The following is a 16474-nucleotide window of genomic DNA, read 5'->3' as shown; positions in this document are numbered from 1 at the left end:
TGGAAAATGTGATATTATATTCATTTAATTATAACTTAAATGAGATATCTAGAATATAGACTGGTGAATTTTACTCTGCTAAAAATGTCAAATGGAAATATACTGGTCTCAGTTATTTAATCTTTGCCCATAAAGTGGAGTTCATTTTTTGAAAGCATCACAATCAAAGTATATATTATGTATGTGCTACAGAAGACATTACTTTTAAAAAAGATTAAAGAGTTGAGTTAAACTATATGAGAAAATGCTGAAGAATTTTTAGAACGATTAGAAGCAAGACTAAGGGAAGACTTGGGACCAGTAAAGTGAACGTGAATGCACCCCACTTTTCCAGGGGCTCCCGGGCGGCTGGAGAATTTGTGAACGACTTATACTAACAAATTCTAGAATTTTTTATTAGTCAATAGCAAAAAGTTTATATTGCAGATTTAATATGATCCATACTAAATATAGTTCTAAATAATAAACACAGTCACACAGTCAACTCTGCCATGCAAACACTTGGTACAGTTATTTATATTGTTATATTTACTTGAGGGTCTCCACAGCTATTGATACACAAGAATATATTATTGCAACAATTTCTTAACCCTGTGTCACAAACAAAAAGCAGCCCTAGGAGTTTATCTGTCCTTCAAAGGCTGCCCTAGCTTGACAGTCAATAAGGTTTGTTTTTTTTTTTTAATGTTTAAAACAGCTATGTCCACCCAAAACTTGTATGTGAATGTTCACAGCAGCAATAGCCAAAAAGTGGAAATAATCCATATGTCGATCAATGGATAAATAAAATGTGACATATCCATACAAGGAAACCCTGGTAGTGTAGTGGTTAAGTGCTATGGCTGCTAACCAAAGGGTCGGCAGTTCGAATCTACCAGATGCTCCTTGGAAACTCTATGGGGCGGTTCTACTCTGTCCTATAGGGTCGCTATGAGTCGGAATCTACTCAACAGCACTGTGTTTGGTTTTTTGGTTTATATCCATACAATAGAATATTATCTAGCAGTTAAAAGGAATGAAATACTGATACATGCTGCAACGTGGATGGACCTATGCTAGGTGAAAGCAGCCACTCACAAAGACCGTATGTTCTACGGTTCCATTTACATGAAATGTCCGGAATAGGCAGATCCATAGACTGAACGTAGAGTAGCCGTTGCCAGGGGCTGGTAGGGTGGGTGGGGAAAGGGAGTGACCTCTAATGGATACAGTGTTCTGGGATGATGAAAATGTTCTAAAATTGATTGTGGTTGCACAACTCTGTGAATATAATAAAAGTCATTTAATTGTACACTTTAAATAGGTGAATTGTAGAGTATGTGAATTATATTCCAACAAAACTGTTATTAAAAATGGTTATGTATATTATAACATGACATATAGTCAAATTGTCAAAGATGCAAAACAATATTACGTATTGGGTATACAAGCAAACACAGGTTTGGAGACATGCAGGCAAGTGTGGTGCTCACAATATTGAGAACCTGGTGCTGACAGACCAGAATAAATGGGGGCTGTTCCTTATACCACGGTGAGAGCTGGAAGGGCATCGCTCTACCTCAGGGGCAAGGTAAGCGCCAAGGTCAAGACGGCGATCAGCTCTGGGTAGGAAACAGCACACAAAAGCGCTGTCTCTTTAAAAGAAAAATCTAATGTCAATATCACAAAACATTCAGATTTGACAAAACCTGGCTGATGAGTAAGTGAACATTTATTACATTATGCTTTACATATTTTGGTGTACTGGAAATATTTCATAGTTTTAAAAAATTCTACATTTCTAGGCACTGCTCAGGGCTGTTTGTTTTCCAAGGAGCTGTTGTTAAACACTTGCCAGCACACTATGAGTCCAGTCCAAAAGAACCTGCCCATCGCCACAGCAGCAAGGACCAGGAAGGACCCTCTTGTTTAATTAGGAGGGAGTGAATCTATCTGGATCCCTCAAAAGGTAAGCCAAGAGCCACAGCACTTTGAACAATGGCCTTCTAATTCTATAGAAAACTGGGTCTGAACACACTAGCAGGAAGTCATACTAAGTGCAGAGCAGAGGGTTTCTGCTGGCAAGCCTGGCTTTCTCCCTGAAACCCACCTGCTCACACTGCTGAGGTCACTGCACTGCGTGGAACGGAGTCTACGCTTCCTCTGAAAACTGTCCTGCCAAAAACTTCTTGACCTTGAAGCAGAAGGTTGAGAGCACTTCTGGTAACTGTTGAAATAGACCCCTGATTTCTGGTAGCAGGTTGTTTAATATTTTAAAAGTTCTGGCATGGGTAAGTAGTTTGAAAGACTTGGTCAGATGCTGAATAACCTAATTGCAATGTTGCAAAGCCAAGAACATTAAACAGGTATCTTAAAGAATAATAATAACCATCTCATCAGTCTTGCTTGTTGCTTTGAAAACAATGGTAGTACAGGTTTTATGGCTTTTTCTTTTTTTTTTAAGTGAATCTCTGCTCTGTTTAAGAGTATTGAATTCAGTCAAAATTTATTGGAAGTGGTTATTAGTAAAAGCAAGATTTCTCGAACAGTCACTTAGCTTCCTCTTCTATTCTGCTTTCCTTGTATAAAAAGAACCTGGGGGTTAAAAAAAATAGGAAAGAGAATGAGATGAACCAACACAAATTGTGTTGTATATGGTGTTGTCGCTTTAAAGACTTTTTTCCCCCTGCTTTTGGAAGCTCCAGGCATTTGCCTGCATTACAGAAATTGTTTTGAGAGTTAATCCCTTTCCCTGTGTGACTCATGACCGCGCAGGTCCTTCCAGAGGGGATAAAAAATACAATGGATTAGGCATTGCAGCGTCTGCAATTCCCAAGGAAGAAGTGGCTTTAGACCTTCATATGCCAAGCCTGGCGACCAAGTGTGGGTGAGTGTGTCCATAGGTAGCTGGAAATGGGACAGTTTGTGCTGCAAAGCGAGGACAGGAAGCCTTGTGTGTTTCTGCTGCAGGGGTTGGCTTGAGATAATACCATTGTGTAACCAGGCCCGCGACCGCTCCCACTGCTGAGAGCCCGGCCTGGCGTCGGGCTGCTTGGCGGCCGGCCAGCGCCCAGGTCCTGCCGCCTGAAGGCAGGGCGCGCGTCCCCTCCCCGGCGGTCCACACACACAGCGCCGGCCACACCTCACCTTCAGAGGAAATCTGGCCAGAAAGCCAGACTTCGTGACTTCGCCTTTACGAGGCTGACCCCACCCCCGGCCCCTGCACGGCCTTCTCTTTTCCTTTTGGGTGCAGTGGTGGTGTCCACTCCACGCTCGGCCCCCAGCCACAAATGAGCTGAGGACATGGTTATTGGGAAGATAATGTATCTCGAGGGCCTTCGGACCCTGCTCTTCGGAGAATCAATGGCTCTTATCACTTCTACAAACGGCCCTTCTTTCTCCTAGAGCTGTTCCGACGGGCAAGAGCACTCACCAAGGACTATTTTAGACTTATTTAGCAGCAATATTGTTTGGTTTTAACTGGACATTGTTCTGAGTACACAAAGGAGTTCAAGGATGTGGCATTGGGTTTTGTTCATCTCCCCCCTTCTCCGCCCCTCCCCGTGCTGTCAGGTTTCTCTGGGAAAATGGGATGAAAATGTTTGGGGACATTTTCACAATAAAACACTCCAAAAAAAAATTTTTTTTGAGATTTCCTTTCTAGTCATGTCAAGCTTATAACTCAAATCTGCAGAAATCAGGAAATTCCAAATTCATGTTGAACTTTCCCCTTAAAACTCTCACCAGATGATAAAACAGTGTGAAAATTCTGTCCCAACTCCAGAGTTCCACGTATGAGACAAGGGGCTGGATTCTCCAGTGAAGAGGTGCTTTGGACAGTTCTGCTTCAGAGAGAAAGAATGGCCCTTTAGGAAGCAAATATAATCTTTCAGGTCAATAATTTTTCTAAATTACTTCCTAATATAGAAGATGACATAATTCAGGTTGGGTTCTTGATTTAATTTTTACAAATGAAAGCAGTTATATTTAAAGATGAAATAGTGGCATCACTAGGGGGGCACAGGGGGCATGGACCACACCCACTGACACTGTCAAGGGGCAACACCAAAATGATTGTCTATAAAATTTTTGTGCAGTGTTTCAGCAGAAATTTATTATTTTTTATAAAAAATAAATTTTTTTTTTAGTTAGTTATAGGAAGCCTTGGTAGCGTAGTGGTTAAGAGCTATGGCTGCTAACCAAAAGGTTGGCAGTTCAAATCCACCAGGCACTCCTTGGAAACCCCACGGGGCAGTTCTACTCTGTCCTATAGGGTCAGAATCGACCTATAGGGTAGGAATCGACTCAATGGCAACGGGTTTGTTTTTTTTTAGTTAGTTACAACAACAAAAACATTTTTAATAAGCTGAACTTGCATGTATCAGTATACCTACAAGGCTAAAACTCTATGCTAATTTACTTTTTGAACCTTCTAGTGCATTCCAGTCAGAGCTGTCATTATTACCCAATTACAAGGATGCTTCAAATATTGTGGTTTCGTCCGCACGTGCTACCGGTGTTTTTATAGTTGTTGGCTTTGTCAAATTTTCTGGTGCTTTAGCTACAGTGGAGCCCTGGTGGCACAGCAGTTAAGAGGTCAGACTGCTAACCAAAAGGTCGGCAGTTTGAATCTACCAGCCACTCCTTGGAAACCCTATGGGGAAGTTTTACTCTGTCCCTTAGGGTCACTATGAGTCAGAATCGACTGGACGGCAGCAGGTTTAGCTACAGTATTGCCCTAATTAGTATCTGTGAACTTATATCAATAACTTTTTTGAGAATGAAGTAGTAATTAAAGGAAAAGAAGGAGTGATGTACAGGAATTACAATTTACTAAGTAACAGTACAAAAAACATTACTAAGCATTCCGTGTGGTCTGTTAGGGGAGGAGATCCCTGGGGAGGGTGACACCATTAAGTCACTGCACCGGGTGACTCCAACCCTAGTGACGCCGCTGAGATAAAAGCAAGTGAAAAAGTGGCAGCATCTACTCAGTAACTCAGGGGCTCCTGAGGGGGCATGAGGACTGGGAAGAAACGAAGACTTTCTGGGCTACATGTGTCAGTTTGTTCTCAGCATTTCTACCAACCTAGGCCTCTCACCAGCTGTGGCCTGGCTTTGAAGTGGGAGCCTCTGTTCTCCAATCCCAGCCCTGTTGATGCAAGCTGTGGGATGAGGGTAAATTATTTAATCATCTAAGACTCAGATTCCTTACCTATAAAGTGGGGAGCAATAACAGTACCTACCTCACGGGTTGTGTGAGATTAAATGAGATAATGCATGTTAGCATAAGAAAGTGCATATAAAAATGCCTTTGTAAACATTAGCACTGCAAGGGTCATCTAGGTGATACCACTCATGGTGTTAAAGAAAGGGGAAAATAAGCACAATCGGCATGAGCTTCTCCTCACTCCTGGTTTGGATGTGAGCAAAAGGAACTCGATGAGAAGAAAATCTTCAGCACAAAGTTCTACAAGAAACATATGGAACTTTTTTTTAACAGACATTTCAAGAGCCACAGGAATAACTAGTAATACTGACAGAAAAAAATAGGAAAATATCAACCTACAAGAGCCAAAGGCCTGAAAGACAAATGGGGTTCCAGAAGAATGCTGTTGTTACTTGCCATCCAGTTGATTCTGACTCATGGCGACCCCATGTGTGTCAGAGTGGAACTGCTCCATAGGGTTTTCAAGGCTGTGACCTTTTGGAAGCAGATCGCCAGGCCTGTCTTCTGAGGCACCTCTGGGTGGCTTCAAACTGCCAGCCTCTTGGCTAGTAGTCAAGTGCTTAACTGTTTGCACCACCCAGGGACTCCTCCAGAGGAATAAAGAAAACAAACAAAAAAAACGATACGTTGTTTGTAAGTCAAATAAAAAATCCAGAGCTCGAGAAGGGATAGGCCTTCTATAGGACACAGAAGGCAGCAGAAAAAATCGGTGAGTCCCAGAAAGCCAAGTAAAACACCAGGCTGAGGGAGGAAGCAGACCCTCACCTGTTTTCTTCGCCTCCTTCACCTACCTTTATAAAAGCACTTAACTGGGCTCAGCTGGCCTAGGGCTCGGGACTGGGAAGAAGGGAAATCAAGCTCTGACAGTGAGAAAACTGTTGACTCCAGATGTATTCCAACCAATCTTGTTTGATGACCCTGAGAAATTAAGTCACTTTTTTTTTTTTTGGACAGACTACGGTATGAGAAGGAAGTCTTACAGAACTTAAAAAAAAGGCAAATGCATTGTCTCTCCTGTTAGAATAGAAAGAAAAAAAAACAAAAACAAAAAACAGTCCTGACAGTTCTGGACATTAAATAGATAAATCAGCTTAATTTTCATATCTGCAAAGATATTATATTTAAAAAGTCATATATCAATAACACAGTCCTCATAACAACCAAGAAGACTGTGGGAAGAGGAAACCATTCCAGACCAATTTCACTTCCTTCTATGATAGACAGTCAGGCCGCGTAATAGAGGCAGAACAATGGGTGTGGGACCTGTGAGGAAACGTGGGCCACCATCTGCTCTAAGTGCAAGGTCTGGGGTGCGTGGGAGTGGGGCGAGGCTCTGAGCACCATGGCCACTTCCTCCTCAGTTTTCTCAGTCCTGGGTTCCTTCTCCCTAGCCCTCTACAAGCTGGGGCTTCTCCCCAAAGCGCACTCGACGGAATCTGTTTGCTTTTAGACTTGTTTCCAGAGCCGTGGCTGTTTTTTTTTTTTTTTTTTTCTGGGGCTAAAGTGGCAGTAAATAGTCTGTGGAGAAGTGAGGGCAGGCTTTGGAGTCAGAACAAGAAGTGACTCCTGGCTCTGCCATCTTCTCTTGTGGATAAGACGACCCATGGGCCCTTCTGACTTAGAGATCCTCTTTCATCAAATGGGGACCAAAGTACTATCCTCTTAGGACTAGTTGAGGATAAATAGTCAAAACCTTCTGTAATGCTGGATTAATGGATAAAAAAAAAATATGGTACAAACACAATGGAATGTTACTCAGCCAGAAAGAGAAATGAAGTCTGACACATGCTGCAGCATGGACGAACCTTGAAAACATGATGCTGAGTGAAGTAAGTCAGGCAGAAAAAGACGAATATTGTATGGTCCTAAAAAAAAAGGTCCTACTTATATGAAATATCCGTAAGAGGCAAGGGTATAGAGACCAAAGTTTATTAGTGGTTACCAGGGGCAGGAAGGAGGCAGGGGAAGAGGGGACTCGTTGCTTAGGGAACAGTGAGCTTCTGTTAGGCGTGTTGGGAAAATTTGGAAACAGATAATGGTGACGGTTGTACTACACGATAAACATAACTGATGTCACTGAATTGTAGATATGACCAGTGTTGAAAGGCAAACAATTTGTTACATAAACGCCCCCCCGCAAAAAAGTATGTCACATACACGCTTACCACAATAATATTAAAAAAAAAAAAAAAAAAACTGTTATAATGCATAGTTCAGTCAGTGTTTTATTTGTTGATAATGTCACAACTTCTCCAGCTCTGGGACTTTTCTGGGTCCCGGACCCTTATTACAAGGTAAGTTATGCTTCCCAAAATAATCTGATAATTTGTTTTGTTGGGTTTTTAATTCTGTTGATGGACCCTGCCATTCACATACTGTGGTTTGGGTCAGGCAATCAAGCTATGACCCCAGTGCAGGGAAAGTCACGGAAAGGAACTGTGTCCTTACTCAGCCACGCACCGGCTGCAAGCACCTTTCTTCTTTTTTCTTTTCTTTTTCTTCTCCTTTTTTCTTCTTTCCTCATTTCTAAGCCTTGATGTTGATTGACAATGAGGTAACTGTGGAGGCTACAAACTTATACCTGGGACCAAGATTATTTTCAATACGATCTTTGGGCAAAATGACAACAGTATTTCAATGCCCAGAATTCAATCCCTCTTGCCCTCTCTGCTCTTGTTTCCAGGGCAGCAAAGTGAAACCCAGCCCTGTGCCCCTTGGCGTCTGACCCCAGGTTGACTTGGCTGCATGTCACGGTGGGCCTCCCTAATGCTGATACACCTGGAAGCCCATAGACCGGTAAATATTTGCCTGTGCAGAAGGGAAGAAATGGTTTCTGTGCAGGATAAGTGATGAGGCTGCTCGTTGCTCTGTGTTAATAGTGCAAGACAAACAATGAGGTGTGAATGATGGTACACTCTCTGTTGGGCTCAGAGAAGGGAGCTACTGATGGCCGTGACCTCCAGACTCCCTTCCATGCCTCTCCGAGTGACCAACACAGAGCAGGTGGTGTCCTGCTGTCTCTGTTTCAATTCTGTTGCCCTCCACACCCCCAGGAGCTCAACCTGGAGATTGCTGCAGGGACATTTCAGTTTTCCCAAAGGGATCTAAAAATTAAACATACTCGTGCTTTATCATTAGAGGCAGTCCCTGGGTTACAAAGGAGATTCATTCCTAAGTGTATCTTTAAGAATTTGTAGGTAAGTCAGAACAGGTGCATACGGTTCTTATTTAGCTGCACTTTAGGAGCCCTGGTGGCAGCAGTGGTCAAGAGCTGCGGCTGCTAACCAAAAGGTCAACAGTTCAAATCTAATCCACCAGCCACTGGAAACCCTATGGGGCAGTTCTACTCTGCGCTATTGGGCCGCTATGAGTTGGAATCAGCTGGAAGGCAATAGGTCTTTACAGGCTAGTGCGAGAAAAGGCTCAAAGCCTTTTCAATGATTTAAAGCTGCACATGCAGCAAGTGAAGGCGATTGTGATGACGAATTTGTTGGGAGTAGGGGTTGGTTCAATGGTTTCAAAGTGAGGGCAAATTTACATAAAAATAAAAGACAAGTAAGAATGTAAGGACTTGCTGTATTCTCAGTTGGCTTCTTACCTACAACCCCTAACTCCCAGCTAAAGAAGAGAAAAGTGATGGGGAGAAGAAATGGTAAGATGAATAGATAAGGAAGCAAGTACGCCAGCAAATACCAGGAGTATTAAAAACAAAGGTTAGGGAATTGTTCAAAAATGGTACGTCTGAGAAAGGGGGGCGGCGGGGAGGGGGAGAACTGCTATTAAAGAAAAGTAAAAGTAGCCAACCCATATAAACTAGAATAGTTTTCTAAATTGTTGAGCTATCCAGATTTCTGATCCACTCTTGGTTTCAGTTTGGGTAAATAGAGCCTCACAATGTAAATGGAATTGACAAACTGAACCTGCAGTAACTGTGAGGAAATTATTCACCTTTCCAGGACGCTGCAGCATTAGTTTATAGTAAGATGACTTCTGATGAAAGGGAATAATAAGCTAGCGTTACTAGGTACTACTAATGCGAAATACACTCTAACAATGTAAAACTAAAATAAGTAATGGCATGATATAGCAACCAAAATGGTATGATATTACACAGATGCACTTGTTTTATAATTACTAGTATGTAAAGGTGTTCTCCCCCTATGTGTCTGTCAGTTTGTCATACTGTGGGGGCTTGTGTGTTGCTGCGATGCTAGAAGCTATGCCACCGGTATTCAGATACCAGCAGGGTCACCCATGGAGGACAGGTTTCAGCTGAGCTTCCAGACTAAGACAGACTAGGAAGAAGGACCTGGCAGTCTACTTCTGAAAAGCATTAGCCAGTGAAAACCTTATGAATAGCAGTGGAACACTGTCTGATATAGCGCTGGAAGATGAGCCCCCCAGGTTGGAAGGCACTCAGAAGACGACTGGGGAAGAGCTGCCTCCTCAAAGTAGAGTCGACCTTAATGACGAGGATGGGGTAAAGCTTTCAGGAAATTCATCTGCTGATGTGGCACGACTCAAAATGAGAAGAAACACCTGCAAACATCCATTAATAATCAGAACCTGGAATGTACGAAGTATGAATCTAGGAAAATTGGAAATCATCAAAAATGAAATGGAACACATAAACATCAACATTCTAGCCATTAGTGAGCTGAAATGGACTGGTATTGGCCATTTTGAATCGGACAATCATATAGTCTACTATGCTGGGAATGACAGCTTAAAGAGGAATGGTGTTGCATTCATCGTCAAAAAGAACATTTCAAGATCTATCCTGAAGTACAGTGCTGTCAGTGATAGGATAATATCCATATGCCTACAAGGAAGACCAGTTAATACGATTGTGATTCAAATTTACGCACCAACCACTAGGGCCAAAGATGAAGAAACAGAAGCTTTTTATCAGCTGCTGCAGTCTGAAATTGATTGAACATGCAATCAAGATGCATTGATAATTACTGGCGATTGGAATGTGAAAGTTGGAAACAAAGAAGAAGGATCAGTAGTTGGAAAATATGGCCTTGGTGATAGAAATAATGCCGGAGATTGAATGATAGAATTTTGCAAGACCAACGACTTCTTCACAGCAAATACCTTCCTTCACCAACATAAACGGTGACTATACACATGGACCTCGCCAGATGGAACACATAGAAATCAAATTGACTACATCTGTGGAAAGAGATGATGGAAAAGCTCAATATCATCAGTCAGAACAAGGCCGGGGCCGACTGTGGAACAGACCATCAATTGCTCATATGCAAGTTCAAGCTGAAACTGAAGAAAATCAGAGCAAGTCCACGAGAGCCAAAATATGACCTTGAATATATCCCACCTGACTTTAGAGACCATCTCAAGAATAGAATTGACGCATTGAACACTAGTGACCAAAGACCAGATGAGTTGTGGAATGACATCAAGAGCATCAGACGTGAAGAAACAAGTGGTCATTAAAAAGACAGGAAAGAAAGAAAAGACCAAGATGGATGTCAGAGGAGACTCTGAAACTTGCTCTTGAACATCGAGCAGCTAAAGCAAAAGGAACAATTGATGAAGTAAAAGAACTGAACAGAAGATTTCAAAGGACATCTCGAGAAGACAAAGTAAAGTATTATAATGACATGTGCAAAGAACTGGAGATGGAAAACCAAAAGGGACGAACAAGCTTGGAGTTTCTCAAGCTGAAAGAACTGAAGAAAAAATTCAAGCCTCGAGTTGCAATAGTTAAGGAATCTATGGGGAAAAAATATTAAATGATGCAGGAAGCATCAAAAAAAGATGGAAGGAATACACAGAGTCATTATACCAAAAAGAATTAGTCGATGTTCAACCATTTCAAGAGGTGGCATATGATCAGGAACCAATGGTACTGAAGGAAGAAGTCCAAGCTGCTCTGAAGGCATTGGCAAAAAACAAGGCTCCAGGAATTGATGGAATATCAATTGAGATATTTCAACAAACGGTTGTAGCACTGGAGGTGCTCACTCATCTATGCCAAGAAATATGGAAGACAGCTTCCTGGCCAACTGACTGGAAGAGATCCATATTTATGCCTATTTCCAAGAAAGGTGATCCAACCAAATGTGGAAATTATAGAACAATATCATTAATATCACACACAAGCAAAATTTTGCTGAAGATCATTCAAAAATGGCTGTAGCAGTATATTGACAGGGAACTGCCAGAAACTCAGGCCAGTTTCAGAAGAGGATGTGGAACCAGGGATATCATTGCTGATGTCATATGGATCCTGGTTGAAAACAGAGAATACCAGAAGGATGTTTACCTGTGTTTTATTGACTTTGCAAAGGCATTCAACTATGTGGATCATAACAAATTATGGATAACACTGAGAAGAATGGGAATTCCAGAACACTTAATTGTGCTCATGAGAAACCTTTACATAGATCAAGAGGCGTTGTTCATACAGAACAAGGGGATACTGATTGGTTTAAAGTCAGGAAAGGTGTGAGTCAGAGTTGTATTGTTTCATCATACCTATTCAGTCTGTATGCTGAGCAGATAATATGAGAAGCTGGACTATATGCAGAAGAATGGGGCATCAGGATTGGAGGAAGACTCATTAAGAACCTGCATTATGCAGATGACACCACCTTGCTTGCTGAAAGTGAAGAGGGCTTGAAGCACTTGCTAATGAAGATCCAAGATCACAGCCTTTAGTATGGATTGTACCTCAACATAAAGAAAACAAAAATCCTCACAACTGGACCAATAAGCAACATCATGATAAATGGAGAAAAGATTGAAGTTGTCCAGGATTTCATTTTACTTGGACCCACAATCAACAGCAGTCAAGAAATCCAAAGACGAGTTGCATTGGGTAAATCTGCTGCAAAGGACCTCTTTAAAGTGTTGAAGGGCAAAAATGTCACCTTGAAGACTAAGGTGCGCCTGACCCAAGCCATGGTATTTTCAATCGCATCATATACACATGAAATCTGGACAACAACTAAGGAAGACCAAAGAAGAATTGACACCTTTGAATTGTGGCGTTGGTGAAGAATATTGAATATGCCAGGGACAGCCAAAAGAACGAACAAATCTGTCTTAGAATAAGTACAGCCAGAATGCTCCTTAGAGGCAAGGATGGCGAGACTCCATCTTACATACTTTGGACATGTTGTCAGGAGGGATCAGTCTCTGGAGAAGGACATCATGCTTGGCAGAGTACAGGGTCAGTGGAAAAGAGGAAGACACTCAACGAGGTGTATTGACACAGTGGCTGCAACAATGAGCTCAAGCATAACAACGATTGTAAGGATGGCTCAGGACAGGGCAGTGTTTTGTTCTGTTGCGCCATGGGGTCGCTATGAGTCGGAACCAACTCGATGGCACCTAACAACAAAACAACAAAGGTGTTCTCATTTTGAAACTTTAACTAGAGGGAGAGGGTAATGAAAGAACCGACTGAGATAGCATTCAAATGCAAGTATTAGATCTGTTCTAATTAAGAACTCATCAGAAGCCCAAATTGATTGATTTTAATTATCATTTCTATAGCGGGATCACCATTATACTTGTGTTACCTGTCTTCAACTCAACATGTCCTCGCGGAAGGTAGCAGGGCTTGGAGGAAGCAGTCAGAATAGTGATTTAGCCTATGGGCTGTGTCGTCCGACTGCCTGGTTTGAATACAGGCTCTGCCACTGGCTCACTGTGTGGCTTTGGGCAGGTTATTTGATCTCTCTGTGCCTTGGTTTCTCCCAATATGAGATGGAATGAGTAATAGCACCTCCCTCATAGAGTAGCTACAAGAAAGAGGGACAAGAATCCAGGACAAGCTTTGAGCACAGTACTTGTTGTATAGGAGACAGTAAACCTGAATGATAATATCGTACAATTGAATGGAGTCATTTAAATGAACATGCCTTATAAAGTGTACAATTCCATATGCATCAGGTATATTTATAAAGATTATTAGTAAAATTTATTGAGCACTTACTACGTGTAAGGTAGTATCCAAGGTAAAAACCAAAAAAAAAAAAAAAAAAAAACCCAAACCCATGTTGATTCCAACTCATAGCTGCCCTATAGGACAGGGTAGAATGGCTCCAAACTGTTTCCAAGGCTGTAATTTTTAAGGGAACACACTGCTATATCTTTCTCCTGCAGAGCAGCTGGTGGGCTCAAACCACCAACTTTTCAGTTAGCAGCCATAGCCCTTAACCACTCTGCCACCAGGGCTCCTAGTGTCCAAGGTACAGGGGTACAAATAAGTTAGGAGATGGACTATTTCCATTTCGAAATAAGTAAAACCTAGGCTAATTAGATAACATCTGGAATGATAAAGTCACCTCAAGGTTCCTTTTCCCTTAATAGTGTAGTGAGCTTTTATCCTAAATAAACGAGGGTAAGCGGTGTGGCATTCTGCTTCATACCAGTGTCTCCAGCACCACACTGACTGTGTCTAAACCCTGAGTTTGCCATTTATGAACTCTGAGCCCTTAGAAAGTTATTTTAGCTCTACCTGGTTCAAGTTCAAGCAGTTCGAATCCACCAGCCGCTCCTTGAAAACCCTATGGGGCAGTTCTACTCTGTCCTATGCAGTTGTTACGAGTTGAAATCCACTCGATGGCAATGGGCTTGGTTCAAATTCAAGGAGCCCTGGCAGCACAATAGTTAAAGTGCTCAGCTGCTAACAAAAATGGTCAGTTCAAAGCCACCTGCTGCTCCAAGGGAGAAAGATGTGGCAGTCTGCTTCTGTAAGGATTTACAGTCTTGAAAACGCTATGGAACAGTTTTACCCTGTCAGAATCAAGTCAACAGCAAAGGGTTGTTTGGTTGGTTGGTTGGTTCAAGTTCAACATCTGTAATATGTAAATGATAAGTGTATCTGCTTCATAAACTGGATATGGGGATTAAAAGAGATCATGTATTTAAAAACGCAGAGCCCAGGAAAATTGCCTGGCTTAGAGTAAATTCTCAATAAATATTGTTGCTGTTGTTGTCAGGGACCGTTGAGTTGATTCTGACTCACAGCAACCCTGTGTACAACAGTCCTGCATCATCCTCACAATCGTTGCTGTGTTTGAGCACATGGTTGCAGCCACTGTGTTAATCTGTCTTGTCGAGGATATTCCTCTTTTTTGCTAACCCTTTATTTTACCAAGCATGACGGCCTTTTCCAGGGACTGGTCCCTCCTGATGACATGTCCAAAGTATGTGAGACAAAGTCTTACCATTCTCCCTTCTAAGGAGCATTCTCACTGTGCTTCCTTCAGGGGAGATTTCTTTGTTCCTCTGACAGTCCACGGTGTATTTAATATTCTTCACCAACACCGTAATTCAAAGGCACCAATTCTCCTTCAGTCTTACTTATTCATTGTCCAGCTTTCACATGCATATGAGGGGACTGAAAATACCATGGCTTGAGTCAGGCTCACCTTAGTCCTCAAAGTGACATCTGTACTTTTGAACGCTTTAAAGAGGTTTTTTGCGGCAGATTTACCCAATGCAATACATTGTTTGATTTCTTCGTTGCTGCTTCTATAGGCATCGATTGTGGATCCAAGTAAAATGAAATCCTTGATAACATCAGTCTTTCTCCTTTTATCATGATGTTGCTTATTGGTCCAGTTGTGAGGATTTTTTTTTTTTTTATGTTGAGGTGTAATCCATACTGAAGGCTGTAGTCTTTGATCTTCATCACTAAGTGCCTCAAGTCCTCTTCACTTTCAGCAAGCAAGGTGGTGTCATCTGCATATTGCAGGTTGATAATGAGTCTTCATCCAATCCTGATGCCATGTTTTTTTTTTTTTTTTCATATCGTCTAGCTTCTCTGATTATTTGTTCATCATACTGGTTGAATAAATATGGTGAAAGGATACAGTCCTGACGCACACCTTTCCTGATTTTAAACCACTCAGTATCCCCTTGTTCTGTTCAAACTGCTTCTTGGTCTATGTACAGGTTCTACATGAGCACAATTATGTGTTCTGAAATTCCCATTCTTTGCTGCGTTATCCATAATTTGTTATGATCCACACAGTCAAATACCTTTGCATAGTCGATAAAATACGGGTCATCATCTTTCTCGTATTCTCTGCTTTCAACCAAGATCCATCTGACATCAGCAAAGATACCCCTCATTCTACGTCCTCTTCTGAATCTGGCTTGAATTTCTGGTGGTTTCCTGTCAAGGTACTGCTATAACCATTTTTGAATGATCTTCAGCAAAATTTTACCTGCTTGTGATATTAATAATATTACTTGAAAGTTTCTGCATTCTGTTGGATTACATTTCCTTGGAAAGGGTACAAATACGAATGTCTTCCCATCAGTTGGCCAGGAAACTATCTTCCAAATTTCTTGGCATATAGGAGTAAGCACTTCCAGTATTGCATACATTTGTTGGAACATTGCAATTGCTATTCCATAGATTCCTGGGGCCTTGTTTTTTGTCAATGTCTTCAGTGCAACTTGGACCTCTTTCTTCAGTACCATTGGTTCTTGACCATATGCTACCTCCTGAAATGTCTGAACATTTACCAGTTCTTTTTGGTACAGTTACTGTGTATTCTTTCAATCTCCTTTTGAAGCTTCCTGTGTCATTCAGTATTTTGCCTGTAGAATCCTTCAATACTGCAACTTGAGGCTTGAATTTTTTCTTCAATTCTTGCAGCTGAAGAAATGCCAAGTATGTTCTTCCTTTTTGGTTTTCTAACTCCAGGTCTTTGCAGAGTTCATTATAATACTTTGTCTTCTCAAGCCACTCTTTGAATCACCTGTTTAGCTCTTTGACTTCATAATTTCTTCCATTTGCTTTAGCTACTCTATGTTCAAGAGCAAGTTTCAGACAATTATAGGGTCTACCATGCCAGGAATGACAAATTGAAGATGAATGTGTCACATTCATCATCAAAAAGAACATTTGAGATCTATCCTGAAGTACAATGCTGCCATTTATAGGATAATATCCATATGCCTACAAGGAAGACCAGTTAATACAACTATTATTCAAACCACTAACACCAAAGATGAAGAAATTGAAGATTTTTACTGGCGTCTTCAGTCTGAAATTAATTAAACATTCAATCAAGATGCATTGATAATTACTGATGATCGGAATGCAAGAGTTGGAAACAAAGAAGAAGGATCAATAGTTGGAAAATATGACCTTGGTGATAGAAACAATGCTAGAGATTGCATGATAGAATTTTCCAAGACGAATGACTCGTTTATTCCAAATACCTTTTTTCAACAACATAAACGGCAACTATACACATGGACCTCCCCAGA

The sequence above is a fragment of the Loxodonta africana genome, chromosome 18, assembly GCF_030014295.1.
Source record: "Loxodonta africana isolate mLoxAfr1 chromosome 18, mLoxAfr1.hap2, whole genome shotgun sequence".
NCBI lineage: Eukaryota > Metazoa > Chordata > Mammalia > Proboscidea > Elephantidae > Loxodonta > Loxodonta africana.
Note: the sequence above shows the minus strand (reverse complement) of the source record.